General features: G+C 44.5%; 1 protein-coding gene across 1 annotated transcript in view; it reads right to left on the reverse strand.

Annotated features, from left to right (window-relative positions):
• PHF6 (PHD finger protein 6) overlaps positions 1-12,768 on the reverse strand; it is a 29,862-nt gene extending 17,094 nt beyond the window's left edge. Inside the window, exon 1 of the mRNA XM_082207486.1 lies at positions 12,617-12,768. The gene's annotated coding sequence lies outside the window, so the exon portion shown is untranslated. The remainder of the gene's footprint in view (positions 1-12,616) is intronic.
• Positions 12,769-14,837: the final 2,069 nt, after the last annotated feature.

Raw genomic sequence — 14,837 nt, forward strand, 5'->3', positions numbered from 1 at the left:
CTTTCCTGCATTCTGCCTCAGGGTCTTACTGCCCGCCCTCTCTGTTTCGTTACTGTGTTTGCTCAAACGGAACAAAGAGCAGGGGAAGCCCCTCCCCTCCAGGCAAGCAGAGGGGAAAAGCAGAGCGTCCGTCCTTCTATCCTCTCCCTGCTCCGGAGGGAACAATGTTTGTGAAGGGAAGAGAGATTACAGGTTCGGCTTAAAATTCTGATTTGACTTCCTGCTTTTTGTTTTTGGAGACACACAGCATTCAAATATGCTTTCTTCCATTTAAAAGGATGAAATCCTTAAACAGTGGCTGGCTTGTGTGGGTGGGTGGGGGGGAACTTTTGCCTTCCTTTCCTCACGTTATAGCCCTCTCCTGCATTCTTAGCCTTCTGTGTTTTTCCTTCCCTCCCCACTTAAAATGTGGTTACAAAGCATGGATCCACATGGATCCTCAGGATCTTTGCATTGGGTCACCCCAAATTCACCATCAGAGCACACAGCATGTCCACGGCTACAGCCTGCCCCCCCCAAAATCACGCACCCACTGTTGCCTGGGGCTGCAATGGTGCAAAAACGTGGTTAAAAAGTATGGGTCCACATGGATCCTCAGGATCTTTGCATTGGGTCAGCCAGAATTCACCATCAGAGCACATAGCATGTCCATGGCTACAGCCTGCCCCCCCCCAAAATCACGCACCCACTGTTGCCTGGGGCTGCAATGGTGCAAAAACGTGGTTACAAAGCATGGATCCACAGGGATTCTCAGGATTTTTGCATTGGGTCACCCCAAATTCACCATCAGATCACATGTCTGTGGCCACAGCATGAAGCACAAAAATGATACGTCCACTGTTTCATTCAGAATATTTTTTCCCTTGTTTTCCTCCTCTAAAAACGATGTGCGTGTTATGGTCAGGTGCGTGTTATAGAGCGAAAAATACGGTAATAGGCTCGAATCGCTTAAAACCCAACTTATCAGGAGGCTCAGCACCAGAATACCCATGTACAGCGATCATGACATCCTAGAAGAACCAGTTCATATGGATCTCGCAATATCTAATGCTAAATGTATGTTGGTAATGGAGGATAAGATACAACCCCAAGAAGCAACTACCAGTCCTTCCCTCCAACCAGAACAACCCTCCATGCTCTTAATAGATTTACATGACCGTCCCTTGATAAACATACCTGAAGAAAGCAGCACACAACAGGAAAAATCCCCTTCTACACATTCATCGATGCCAGACCTGGAACCTTCTTATAGCACTGACCAATCAAGAGAAGAGGTGCCTTTGCCAACCTTCCCAAATAGCCCACTCGCTCAGCCTTATCCCTCTTTGCGGAGTATCATGGATTCAACAGCAAGACCAGTGACGGAACTGATTGAAGATCCAACAGGCCACATAAATCAAGTAGCCCAAAAGACCAGTAGCAGGCTACAGAGAGACCAAACTTCTGACGAGATAGAATGGACCACACCGGGTGGCCCACCAAACTCTTTTGGAAAAGGGGTCCTCCCCTGCTCAAGGTCCTACTCCTAGTAGATCGAGTGGCCAAGTTCAACAGTCAGACAACCTTGTAAATCCTCCCACTCAGCTTTTACGAGAGGTTTTTCATCAGAGGAAGATAACTGATTTCTTTATTGGCTCCCCTCTTCCCGCATTAAAGTCGAGCCAACCTTCCGAATGACAGTCAATTGGAGGAACGAGGAAACCCCAGCCTTCAATATTAAGTTGGAACATTGCTGGATGGAAAAATAAAAAATCAGATCCAGAATTCCAAAAATATATTAATTCCTTTCTTATCATTCTATTACAAGAAACTTGGGTGGAGGAGGAAATTGAGTTAAATGGCTTTGAGTTTGTATGTCTGCCTGCTAGCCCGTCAACGAATGGTGGCCACCCTAAAGGTGGCCTTACAATTGGTATCTCCCTTAAACTTCGGGCTAAACTTTCACTAGTGCACGCATTTCCGCCTTATGCTATTACCGGACTGATCTCTGGTGGAAACTTCTCTTTATTGGTTACAAATGTCTATTTCCCCCGGGAGGGTTAGCAGCTGATCTTACTTCTAGATGGGAATCCCTAGAGGGTTTTTACTTTCCTGTTATCTTAAATATCCTAATGTCCCCTCCATTACCGGAGGCGATTTTAACGCTCGGATAGCCTCAAATCGGGAGGCTCTTATAAAGTCTAAATGGTGGGTCGACCCCGGAGCTCAACCCTACGATCTAGTATATATCCCCACTAGAATATCAAAGGATGTAAAAGTCAATAAGGCGGGAGTGATGCTTTATCAGATGACTTTACGCCTTAATTTAATTATACTAAATGGCAGGTGTCCTCCAGATATACCAGGAGAGTTCACCCACCTGGGGTTAAAATCAAACAGTGTTCTCGACTATGTATTGGTTTCCCAGGATCTGTTTTTGAATGTCACCTCTTTTAAAATTGATAATGCCCAATTTAGTGACCATCTTCCCCTGACAACCAAGTTACGTGTTGACTGGCAGCTGCTCGAGCGCTCCCACCCAATCCCGGTGATTGTGGAGCCGTCCACTAAAACAAAGGGGATTAGGTGGTCCCCTGCCCTCGCCCATAGATACACGGATTTTATCCGAGAAAAGTTTCCTGGTGATCAGCCGGACGTAGGAATAGTCCCGCGTGATCCTATTACCTGTATGAATTTTTTTTCTTGCCTGATAGAAGTTTTAACTCGCTTTTTTACTTCTCCAACCTATGGAGTTAAAAACAATTATTTTAAATTTGGCGCCCCTTGGTTCAACTCTGCTTGTAAACTAGCCAGACTCCATCTACATACAATATATAATGACTATAAACTTTCCGGCGCTCTGGCCTTACCTCCATCTTATTCCCTGGCTAAAAAGGCATACAAACAGGCCCAGAAATCGGCCAAACAGGAATCGCATTTAAATCGCTGGCAGACTATAATTTCTGCCTCAAAATCTCATAACTCCCGGAAATTTTGGTCCTTAATAAAGGGAAGAAACACGAAATACCCCTTAACGGTGATCCCGGCCCCTACATGGGAGCAGTTCCTGAGAAAATATTTCTCAGTGGCAGAAGCTCCAGCCACTCACTGGAGACCTTCTAATCCCCTTCCCGTCTGGCCCAATACCGACCCTGCTGAAATCCTAGAATTGATAGCTGAGCTGAAAACTGGTAAGGCCCCTGGACCAGATTTGGTCCCTGTTGAGGCTATAAAGCTACATTCTGCATGGTGGGCAGGGATTTTAGCTAAAATGTTCGACGCAATAAATGCCACGGGCTTAATACCAGGAACGTGGAAGGAGGCCATTATAATTCCTATCTACAAAAAAGGCCCTCCCGGTGACCCAGGGAATTACCGGAATATCAGTCTGCTATCGTCCATTGGGAAAATATATGCCCGTTTTTTGCTGGCAAGGTTGATGAAGTGGTCAGTTGAGGCTGACCGGATTGGGCATGAGCAAGCTGGATTTAGATTAAACCGATCCACAACAGACCAGGCAATTATCCTTTATCACTTAGCCCGGAAATACTCGACACCTCGACGGGGCCAACTTTGCGCAACTTTCATAGATTTGAAAGCTGCGTTTGGTAGTATTCCGAGGCAATTACTATGGGATAAACTTGCCTGCTGGGGAATAGATAGAAGGCTCCTGTGGCTTATCTCCCAACTTCATGCCGGGTCCGTGGCGAGGGTAAGAGTATCCCCTGCTGGAGACCTAACTAACCCAGTGCCAGTAAATAAGGGTGTACGCCAGGGTTGTATTTTAGCGCCACTTCTTTTTAACTTATTTATCAGTGATATGAGGAACCCATTAATCGACTCACAAAAAATTTATCCACACCCCCCGTATAGCAGATTATCGTTGTCCTTTACTTCTCTACGCAGATGATGCGGTACTACTCTCTTACTCCAGAGTGGGTTTAAGGAGGGCACTAAAGATTTTTGTGTCATATTGCCATTCTAATCATCTGTCTATCAACCACACCAAGTCCAAAGTACTGATATTTTCAAGGAGTCAAAAATTATATTCATGGAAATTGGAGGGCACGAAAATCGAACAAGTTCATAAATTTAAATATTTAGGAATTTATTTTCAATATAATTTAGGGTGGAAAGCGCACGTTGAATATCTTCAAAACAAGACAAAAGCCCTAACACACTCCCTCCTCCGTTTTTTCTACTCTGAGGGGGCCTTATTCATCCCTGCGGCCTTGAAAGTGTATAGCATCAAAGTGATGGCCACAATGGCCTATGCTGCACCTTTATGGGCTGCCTTTGCAAACCTCTCACCTTTAGAGTCGCTTCAAAGCCAATTCTTACGCCGACTTCTAAAACTACCAACATGCGTAAGTAATGCGGCTATTCGCTTAGAAATGAAGATCCCCTCAGTGGAGTTAGCTTTATGGAGGAGAGTTTTGATTTATTGGATATCCCTATGGCATAAACTCCCGAACCACTATCTCATTCAATGCATGTGGCGGGATGACTTCACAAATTTGTGGTCAGGAAAAATCCATGCCAAATTGCTATCCTATGAGATCTCGCCCACTGAATTGCTCAAACTGGATCTAAACGTGGCAAAAAGGTGTATAAATCAAAGGCTGGATGATGCGGAGCTATACCAAAATTTCTTAGCTGGTGGTGGAGCCTGCTCGCCGTTAAATCTCAGCATAATCCCTATCTACCGTGCTCCGTCCTACTTAACATCGCTTATGGCCGCATCTCACCGATATGCCTTCATTAGAGCTAGGTTCAATGTTTTTCCAACAAACGTGCTGAGACATAGATTCACTAAAGGCCAAGTCCCTTCAATGTGTGCTTGTGAAATGAAAACATCTGAATCTCTACATCATGTTATGTTTATCTGCCCTATGTACAGTTCAGCTCGTGCTAGTATACTAAACTCCATAATCCAGCCTATGGCTGACAAACCAGTAGACCTACAGCTTGCCTGGGTTCTTCAAGATGTGGATCCTTATATTACCCTACAGGTTGCTAAATTCCTAACAGCCGTCCTCTCGTACAAGAGACGGAATGGAATGTTAGCTGATTATTGATAGCTATAAGAATTTTCGATAATGACATCAGATATTGATTTTAGCGTAGTGTCTAATTTTTTTAATCTTAATCTTAAATTTTTCTTTTGAATTGCCAACATTTGTCCTTGTGAGCTGTGAATTGTGTTATATTACTTGTGGCTTGTACGAGACCGCTGTTTTATTTGATTTGTTTTGTGTGTTGTGCTTTATGATGGGCGTAAAGCCGAATAAACATTTTGATTTTTATTTCCTGGAGTTTTATGAAAAAGAATTTACAGGGTATGGGGGTAGGTCAAGGTTTTGAAAATGGTATAGGTGCAATATATTCTGAACAAAAGGCTAAACTAATTGTAAATAATGTGGTTACGGAACAATTTAAGATAGAAAAAGGGACACGACAGGGGTGCCCAATTTCCCCATTGCTTTTTATATCGGTCCTGGAGGTCCTGCTGAATATGATTAGAAGGGACCAATTGGTTAAAGGTATACAGGTCAGAGCCAAACAGTATAAATTGAGAGCATTTGCAGATGATCTAGTTTTGACGTTACAGGAGCCAGAATCTAGTACTAAAAGAGTATTAGAATTAATTCAAGAGTTTGGTCAGGTGGCAGGATTCAAATTGAATAAGCTAAAAACTAAGGTTTTAGAGAAAAATTTAACATTGATGGAAAGAGAGAAGTTTCAGAATGAAACAGGTCTGACTGTGGTTAAGAAAGTGAAATACCTGGGGATTAACATGACAGCTAAAAATGGAAATCTGTTTAAAGATAACTATGAAAAATGCTGGACGGAAGTCAAAAAATATTTAGAAATTTGGTCAAATTTGAAGCTTTCCTTGCTAGGTCGAATTGCTGTTATAAAGATGAATGTATTGCCAAGAATGTTATTTTTGTTTCAATCATTGCAAATCTTGGACAAAATGGACTGTTTCAAGAAGTGGCAGAGAGACATTTCTAGATTTGTCTGGCAGGGCAAGAAGCCCAGAATAAAATTTAAAATATTAACTGATGCAAAGGACAAAGGTGGATTTGCCCTGCCAGACCTTAAACTCTATTATGAATCAGCGGCATTTTGCTGGCTGAAAGAATGGCTGCTTCTTGTGAACACAGACATTTTGGATTTAGAAGGTTTTAATAATGTTTTTGGGTGGCATGCATATTTGTGGTATGACAAGGTTAAAGCACATAAAGCATTTAAAAACCATATTGTCAGAAGAGCATTGTTCAATGTTTGGACAAGGTATAAAGACTTACTTGAAAATAAAACCCCAAGGTAGTTGTCACCGATGGAAGCAAAAGCTCAGAAAAAGCTCAATATGCAGGCCAAATGGCCGAAATATTGGGAAATTTTGGAACAAGAAGGAGACAAATTGAGTTTTGAGAAATTAAAAGATAAAGTGAGAGATTGGCTTCATTATTATCAGATAATGGAGGCATACAATTTGGATAAGAAAGTTGGCTTCCAGGTGGAAAAATCAAAATTGGAAACAGAACTGTTAGAACCCAAAACCAAGATTTTGTCAAAAATGTATAACTTGCTGCTGAAATGGAACACTCAGGATGAGACTGTTAAATCTGTCATGATTAAATGGGCACAAGATGTTGGACATAACATTATGTTTGCTGACTGGGAACAGTTGTGGAACACTGGTATGAAATTTACGGCATGTAATGCCTTAAGAGAGAATATTATGAAAATGATATATAGGTGGTACATGACCCCAGTCAAGCTTGCAAAAATTTATCATTTGCCCGATAACAAATGTTGGAAATGTAAAGAAAATGAAGGTACATTTTTTCACCTTTGGTGGACGTGCCCTAAGATTAAGGCTTTCTGGGAAATGATTTATAATGAATTGAAAAAGGTATTTAAATATACCTTCTCGAAGAAACCAGAGGCTTTTCTCTTGGGCATGGTTGACCAGTTGGTGTTAAAAAAGGATAGAACTTTCTTTATGTACGCTACAACAGCAGCAAGAATACTTATTGCAAAGTATTGGAAGATGCAAGAATTGCCCACTTTGGAAGAATGGCAGATGAAGCTGATAGACTGTATGGGACTAGCAGAAATGACTGGCAGAATCCGGGACCAGGGAGAAGAGTTGGCAGAAGAAGATTGGAAAAAAATTAAGGACTATCTACAAAAATACTGTAAAATTAAGGCATGTTGAATGATGTTGGATTGAAACTAAGTGGTTTCTAGCTGTAATGGTATTAAGGAATATGATAAAATGGTTTTCTTTTTATAAGTAAGAATTTAAGGTTATAATAGCCTAAGATGATGGAGAGAAAACAAGGTGTTCTTTTTGTCTTTGTAATGCTGTAATGCTTTGAGATATGGATTTGCTGCACAAATAATTTGAACTGGATATACAAGAAGGGGGGGTATGAGGAGGTCAGGGAAATATGAGAAAATAAGTTGTGAAATTTATGTGTTTTTAACTTTTTTCTTTTTATGTCTGTTTTTCTCTCTTTGTTTGTAAAAAAATGGAAAATTTAATAAATATCTTTATAAATATATATATATATATATTTGAACATGGCTATCATATCACCCCTTAACCTCCTCTTCTCCAGGCTAAACATGCCCAGCTCCCTTAGCCGTTCCTCATAAGGCATCGTTTCCAGTCCTTTGACCATTTTGGTTGCCCTCCTCTGGACACGTTCCAGTTTGTCAGTGTCCTTCTTGAACTGTGGTGCCCAGAACTGGACACAGTACTCCAGGTGTGGTCTGACCAGAGCAGAATACAGTGGCACTATTACTTCCCTTGATCTAGATGCTATACTCCTATTGATGCAGCCCAGAATTGCATTGGCTTTTTTAGCTGCCGCGTCACACTGTTGGCTCATGTCAAGTTTGTGGTCAACCAAGACTCCTAGATCCTTTTCACATGTACTGCTCTCAAGCGAGGTGTCACCCATCTTGTATTTGTGCCTCTCATTTTTTTTGCCCAAGTGCAATACTTTACATTTCTCCCTGTTAAAGTTCATCTTGTTTGTTTTTGCCCAGTTCTCTAATCTGTCAAGGTCGTTTTGAAGTGTGATCCTGTCCTCTGGGGTGTTAGCCACCCCTCCCAGTTTGGTGTCATCTGCAAATTTGATCAGGATGCCCTTGAGTCCATCATCCAAGTCGTTGATAAAGATGTTGAATAAGACCAGGCCCAAGACAGAACCCTGTGGCACCCCACTAGTCACTCTTCTCCAGGATGAAGAGGAACCATTGATGAGCACCCTTTGGGTTCGGTCAGTTTCTTCCAGAAACATCAACAGTAGCAACACAATGGTTTCAGACTAAAGATTGCCACTGCCTATAAATGCATTCCAAAGATACTTAATTCGCCAACCCAGAATCCTAACTTCTTACTTGCAAGACTACTCAGGAATCAAGTTAAACATGTATGTTTACTGAATCAGGGCCTTAAGCCTCACCAATATGTTCTAGTGGATTCTTTATGAAGGTTTGATAACTACCATGCTGTATTTAGCAGAATAAAACTGGGGAGGGAACCCCACCTCCTTTCAAAACAATATTCAAGGCTTTATTTCTCCATAGCATGGCTTTATGGGTACAAACAAAGACAGAAATGTGACCATTTCCCCCTATAAATGCCTATTGTGTCTTAAGCCCTTCTTGTGGCCCCACTGCATTTTTCTAAATGGCTCATTTCTAAGGCATGGGGGGGGGGAAGGCTGGCTCAAAAAAAGCTTCAAGAAGCAAGCTATTTATTAAGTACAGGAGGAAAAGTAGCAGTGATGTCATCTAAGCCATGGAAAGGAGGGAAATTCAAGAGCTTGTCTTCATGCTCCATTTAGCTGCTAGAGTCAAGTCCTAGCCTGTCATTTCTCCAAGAGGACAGGGCTTCAGAGGTCTCAAAACGACCAAACATTTTAGTATGATTGGGTATACTTCACATTTACGTTATAACAAAAACATGCTTAGGATTTCCTGGGTTTGCAAGAGATCTTGCAACTGAGAAGTAATGCAGTAGCAACATACAAAGAGGAATGTAGGCAAATGAGCAGGTGCTTTTGGACTGAAAAAAATTGTGGCACTAGCATTATTTCTGAAACTGATCACTGGAAATCTTTATGCTTGGCTTTCAGAAATGTGAACAAAGTAACTATGGAATAAATGGCAAAATTATTTTTGGGACTGCAAATTAATGCTCCAAGAATGTGTCTGAAAAGGGTTAGCATCCATGGTGCCAACTGTGAATACTATGGCATTCCCCTTTAAAGCCCTGTAACAAAATACTAGAAAATAGAGAATAGAAGTGCTTAACTTGACCTGGATTCTGCTGTGTGTGTGTGTTTGTAGGAAAAGATTAATAGTCAGATTCAAAGCAGTAAATGGAAGTCAGATTGATTTAGGCTTCCAGCCCTATGTAAAAATAGCAGACTTTAAAACTGTGTTGCCACTTAAAGATATTTGTGCAACAGAAACCCTAGTTTTGTTACAGTGCACTCAACAGGGAACTTTGGTCAATCCCAGCTAACATGTTCATCCTTTTGATAGACAAGCTGGCAGACACACATTGCCCACTGGCATGCTTTTATATCTTCACAAGTATGTGCAGAATTTTTATCTGCACATCCAAAACAATTATATGCAATGGGCCTCAAACACTTGGGGTGTATTTATTGGGTGAAACAACAATGGGAGCCGCAAATCACAAGCCAGAGCGCTACAGATATCCAAAGCAGGCAAATAAGCACCTGTGCTTTTTCCACTTCTGCTGTGTACATACAATTGACAATGGCATTAGCCAGGCACACTCTGTGCCAGTTCTTCAACATATGTGCTTGTTCTCCATTGTCAGTCAGGCACAATTCAACCTTGAAGTCCCTAAATGGCGTTGGTACAATATATTTTACCTTCCATTATTTGTTTGCTAAATCCACCCAGCTAAGATCATCAGCTGAGCACAACATAGTACACCCTGGCAGTTTGAGTAAGGCATCTTCTAATGGGATAGTCACATTTTGACGGAACCTAAGTTAAGACAGAATAGTACAAGCATTCTAATTGCTCTCACCAATACCTGTGTGCTTATCAAACCAAGAAATTTCTTGCAGAGGTTTGGGGAGGTGGAGGCAGATGACAAAAGCTTGATTTTTTTAAAGTTTTAGGAGATGGCCTGGGAACCAAACATCTCTCTATATAAATAGCCCCTTTCAAGTTTTACACATTACGAGAATTTAATACAAGTGACAACTACTGTCGGTCCCATAAGGAATGAGCTTTTAGTTATTCAAGATGAAGCAAGACAATTACTCAAGACTCAGAATGTTCAGAGAATCGGTGACACTTGGTCAAAGCTCTCCAAAGGTGTTTGTCTTCTACCAAAGGCCAGTGAAACAAAACCCAAATGTGAAGAGGCTACAGAGAACATTAAGAACTTTCATATGGAACTGGATGTGTATGTTTCATGTTGCCTACTGGGCAGCTATTCATATCCATACATATTTTTCAAGATCTCAGGAAATGTACTTTTCTCTCCTCCTGAGTGCTCTGCAAACACACCATAGCTACAGGAAAGTAATACTGAAATGAAAATAGAAACAGGCAGGGTGATCAGAAAAATTCATTTCCATAGAACTCCCCTGGTCCACAACCAACATGGGACACTATGTGCCCAGATAGAAATGTTACTATAGCAACATCATCTCACCAAACTCCTTGCTGTACCTTTTTTTTACAGATAAATGCACTTCCAATAGACTATGCCTGAAACCAGGAGAGGATGTATTATTGAATTTGTACCCCAATCTTTAGTCAAAGAGCAGCTAACATACAACCAAAACAAGGCAGTCCATAGTTCCAGGCTTAGAATCTTAAAAAAACGCGATATACAAGGGAAGAAGGATGGGAAGGGAAGAGGAAAATAACAACAAAAACTCAGGCACCAGTTTCTAAACACTCATTCCTATAGTGGCTGGCTGGCAGAGAGCAATAGGATAACTTGTAATGGCAGGCATAGGAAAGCTGCTTTGTACAGTTAGATCCTTGATGCATCTAGCAGCTCAGTGCTGTCTATAATGATTGGCAGCATCCATCCAGTGCTAAAGACATGGAATGTTTCCCAATCATACCCAGAGTTGTTGGGACTTGAACCTAGAACTTTCTGCATACAAAGCAGAAGCTATACTGCAAAGCTGCAGCCCTTCCCAACCCTTCTACAGCAGAGACAGCAGGCACATTTTAAGAGCTGGAAGTCCCACATTCATCTCACCTCCGCCACAAACTCATTAGAGCTGCAATCCTGAGTATCTACTAGAAAGTAAACTACACTGAACATCTCAGGGCTTATTCCCAGGTAAACATACATGGGTGGGCAGCTTAAAGCAAACCATTGTGCCCTAACACTCAGATTGGCAACAAGGGGGAAGCCAACTGGCCGTGCAGGGCAAGGACAACTGAATAACACACAAAACCCTGGGCATCTGAAAATGTGCTAGCTTAGTGCAGCTAACAATGAAGCTATTGTGAACATAAGAGCCTGCTGAATCGTTGCAGGAGGCTGCATTAGATGACCGTCAGGAGTCCCCTTCAACTCTACAATTTGGTGAATCAGGTGAAAGGCTCACCTAGTCCACCATCCTCTACTCACGGTGGCCAACCAGATGCCCAGGGTGGGAAACCTGTAAGAAGGATTCTAGCATAAAAGCGCTCTCCACCTCCTGTGGTTTCCATCTACTGGAATTCTGAAGCATTGCTGTATTACAAACACATGAACTCTTGTTTTTATGATGACATCCTTATGAAGCCAGCAAGGCAACACAGGGTATCAAGGAATAAGTCTCACTGAATGCTATGGGCTTTCCTTCCAAGAACAGGTGCTTAACGCAACAGCTCTACTAGTCAGATATTCTGCTTGTGCATGGGTATGTATCGGTGGAATTCAGTACAGGTTTGCTTGGGTGTCAGCCCCAGCGACCTCAATGCAGTTTCCCTGTAAGTCAGTCCCATCCCCAAACCGCGAGTTTAGGCCTGGAGCGCCCAGGTGTAGACACGAAGACTTAGGACACGTGGGCCCACTCCGCCCAGGTGGGACTTGGTAGCTGACTGACCTTGCACCGCTCCCCCGCCCCCCGCCCAGCAGCCCCTTCCCCTTGCAGCCCCATCTCACAAGGCTCCTGCGAAGAGCGGGGGGAGAGGAACCTTGCACTTGGCGCCGAGCCCCCTGGAAGAGAAAAGTGCGCGGTCAACCTCAGCAGACGACCCAGCGAAGCAGAAGCAGCAGCAGCAGCAGCAGCAGCAGCAGCAGCTGACCCGCAACTCGGCTGCAGGGCCCCCCCCCGGAAAGGCCGGCGAGGGGACGCAATGGCCACTGGGGTGGGGGGTGGGGGGAGCAGCCTCCCCTTTAGTTCCTGGGCAAGGAGAGAGGGAGGGAAAGGCAGCACCCCCTCTGGGGATGGCTGGACTAGATGACCCCTGGGCGACCCTCCCAGCCCGGCTCCTCTGAGGGCCGCCGGAGGGGCGAGGGCGGCAGCCCCCCCCGAGGCCCCCCGCCCCAGGGCAGCGAGGAGCGGTTCCCATGGCAACCCGGCCCTCCGGGAGGGGGCGTGGGACTCACCCGGTCGGCTGGGCAGGAAGGAGCGCCTCTCGGCCGGGCGCAGCTCCTCGCTCGGCGTCAACCGCCCTTTTCCTCCGGAGGCTCCGCAGAAGCAGCAGCAGCAGCAGCAGGAGGAAAAAGACGCCGCCGCCGCCGCGAAGCCTGACGCAAGCACGCACGAACGGCGCCTGACGCCCGCGAGACCGGCGTTTTATGCCACGCCCTCAGCCAAACCAAGCGGCTCGCCTGCCCTTTTGGCCGCCGCGGCGGCCGCTTACTGCGCATGCGTCCTGATTGGGGTGGTTTTTTAAAAACCCAACTAATATGGCGACTGCGAGGGACTCGACTTTCCCTCACGCGCCTTTGGTGGCGGGATGGAAGGAATAGTAGGGGTTAACCAATCTCGCGCCTGCGCAGAAAAGGGAGCGGGAAGAGGCGGAGTGGCTAGCGCGCGCTCGTTTTCAATGGAGGCGTCCCGCGCATGCGCTGCTGCTACTGCTGCCGCCGCTGCAGGTTTTGTTTCGTTCGATTTTGTTAAAGAGGCGGCGGCGCGTCCGGCTGTTTGAAAGGGTTGAGCAGTTTTGAGCACGCGCCCCTCTCCCGATTATGAATGTGTTTAATTCCACCCCGGACATTTAGTGGGAATAACGCAGCTGGACCCGTCAGCGCTTAGGGGCATGTGGGAGTGTTTTAAGCACTGGTTGCACGGAATGTGTTTGCGCACCCCCCCTCAGAAAAATACGCCAAGCCAAAGTTTTGTAAAAAAGAAAAGAAAAGCAAAACCTCACTCTCCAAGGGACAAAATAACCAGGACTGTGAACTATCGCATCATGGCCCCTGAAGGCGCGCGGGGGGGGGGGAGAAGTGCTTCTGGTGCATGTTCAGATGAGAGATGCATAGGAGAGGGGCCACCACTGAACAAGACCCCCCTTGCGCTCCCCGCCTCGTGGCTTCTTATGGCGGGCGGGCAGCGAGCAGAGCCGCTCCTGATGACCGCAGTGCACAGGGGGGTCAATATCCTGGTAGACAACCCCGGACAGTTTAGGCTCTTACCTGCTAATGGCAAGGCCGGGCCCAGTAGCTTACCAGCAAGCCAGAACAGCACGTCCAAGGTTGGCCGGGCATGAACCCTCATTGGGCCACCTGCCGGGCTGCAGCTTCTGGGCCATCTTCAACAGAAAACGTATTGCAGCAGTCTATCCCAGAAGTTACCATGTGGTGCTGGGACTACGAAACAGTCATAGCTGGTGAATCAGCTGTAGCCAGGCAAAAGTGACCCTCGCATCAGAGGCTACATAAGGTTGCAGTGATCGTTGGAAGCTGAGGAGCTCCCCAAGCTATGCAGCTGCTCCTGGGAGCATGCTGACCCACTAGCAAAACCGGTCACCTTCCCAATGCTTGGGCCCAAGGACCATCATTCACCCTCAGTGCCATTCAGCTTCAAGTTTATCAGCTCAGCTGCCAGGTAAGAGTGCATAAGTTTGTATCATGAAGCATTTATGGTTGTTTTGAACTATGTCATATAGCAGACCTGTGAAAATCAATAAACCATGCCCATTAGTTTAAATGGCTCTTCACTGCAAGGGCGAACACCCAAACAACATCCATGGCCCACTCCCTCATTTCTTTTCTCGTATTTCACCACAGACATCAGGAATATAAAAAGATGTAAAGTGCAAATTGGATACCATTTGCTTAGACGTATCATTCTTCTATAGTCTAAGTTAGAATAAATAACAAATACATTTGCATTTGACCAAATACAGTAGTTTGGGAAGGTGGTTGTTCCTTTTTTTGTGTTTTGTTGTTTTCTTTTGTTTTGCTCTGTATCCAAGTCTTAACAGGAGAGCTGGAATATCCAGCACCCTCCAGAAGTCTTTGTATAAAGCAAGGACATCCTCACACCCTGCCCCGCAATTTCCCATTAGAACCAAGCTGACCACAGACAATGCAGCCAACAAATTAAGCCTGTTTTCCCACTCCCTTGAATATGATGAAGTTTCTGGGTGCTAAACAACAAGAAAAGACAAGAGAGGGTGAAAATACTCTATTGCAGGAGATAAGAGTGGGTGAAGATTTGGATTAAAAGGTCTGGGTGCACATTCCTCACTTGTGTATGAAACTTCCTCAGTGACTTGTGACAGCCACTCCTTTTCAGTGTTCCTTACAGGGCAGTTGGGAAGATAAATTGGGATAACCCAAGCTTGCCACCTTGAAATCTCTAGAAGAGATACACATGACA

This window comes from Podarcis vaucheri (genome assembly GCF_965113315.1).
Source record: "Podarcis vaucheri genome assembly, chromosome: Z".
In the NCBI taxonomy this organism is placed as follows: Eukaryota; Metazoa; Chordata; class Lepidosauria; order Squamata; family Lacertidae; genus Podarcis; species Podarcis vaucheri.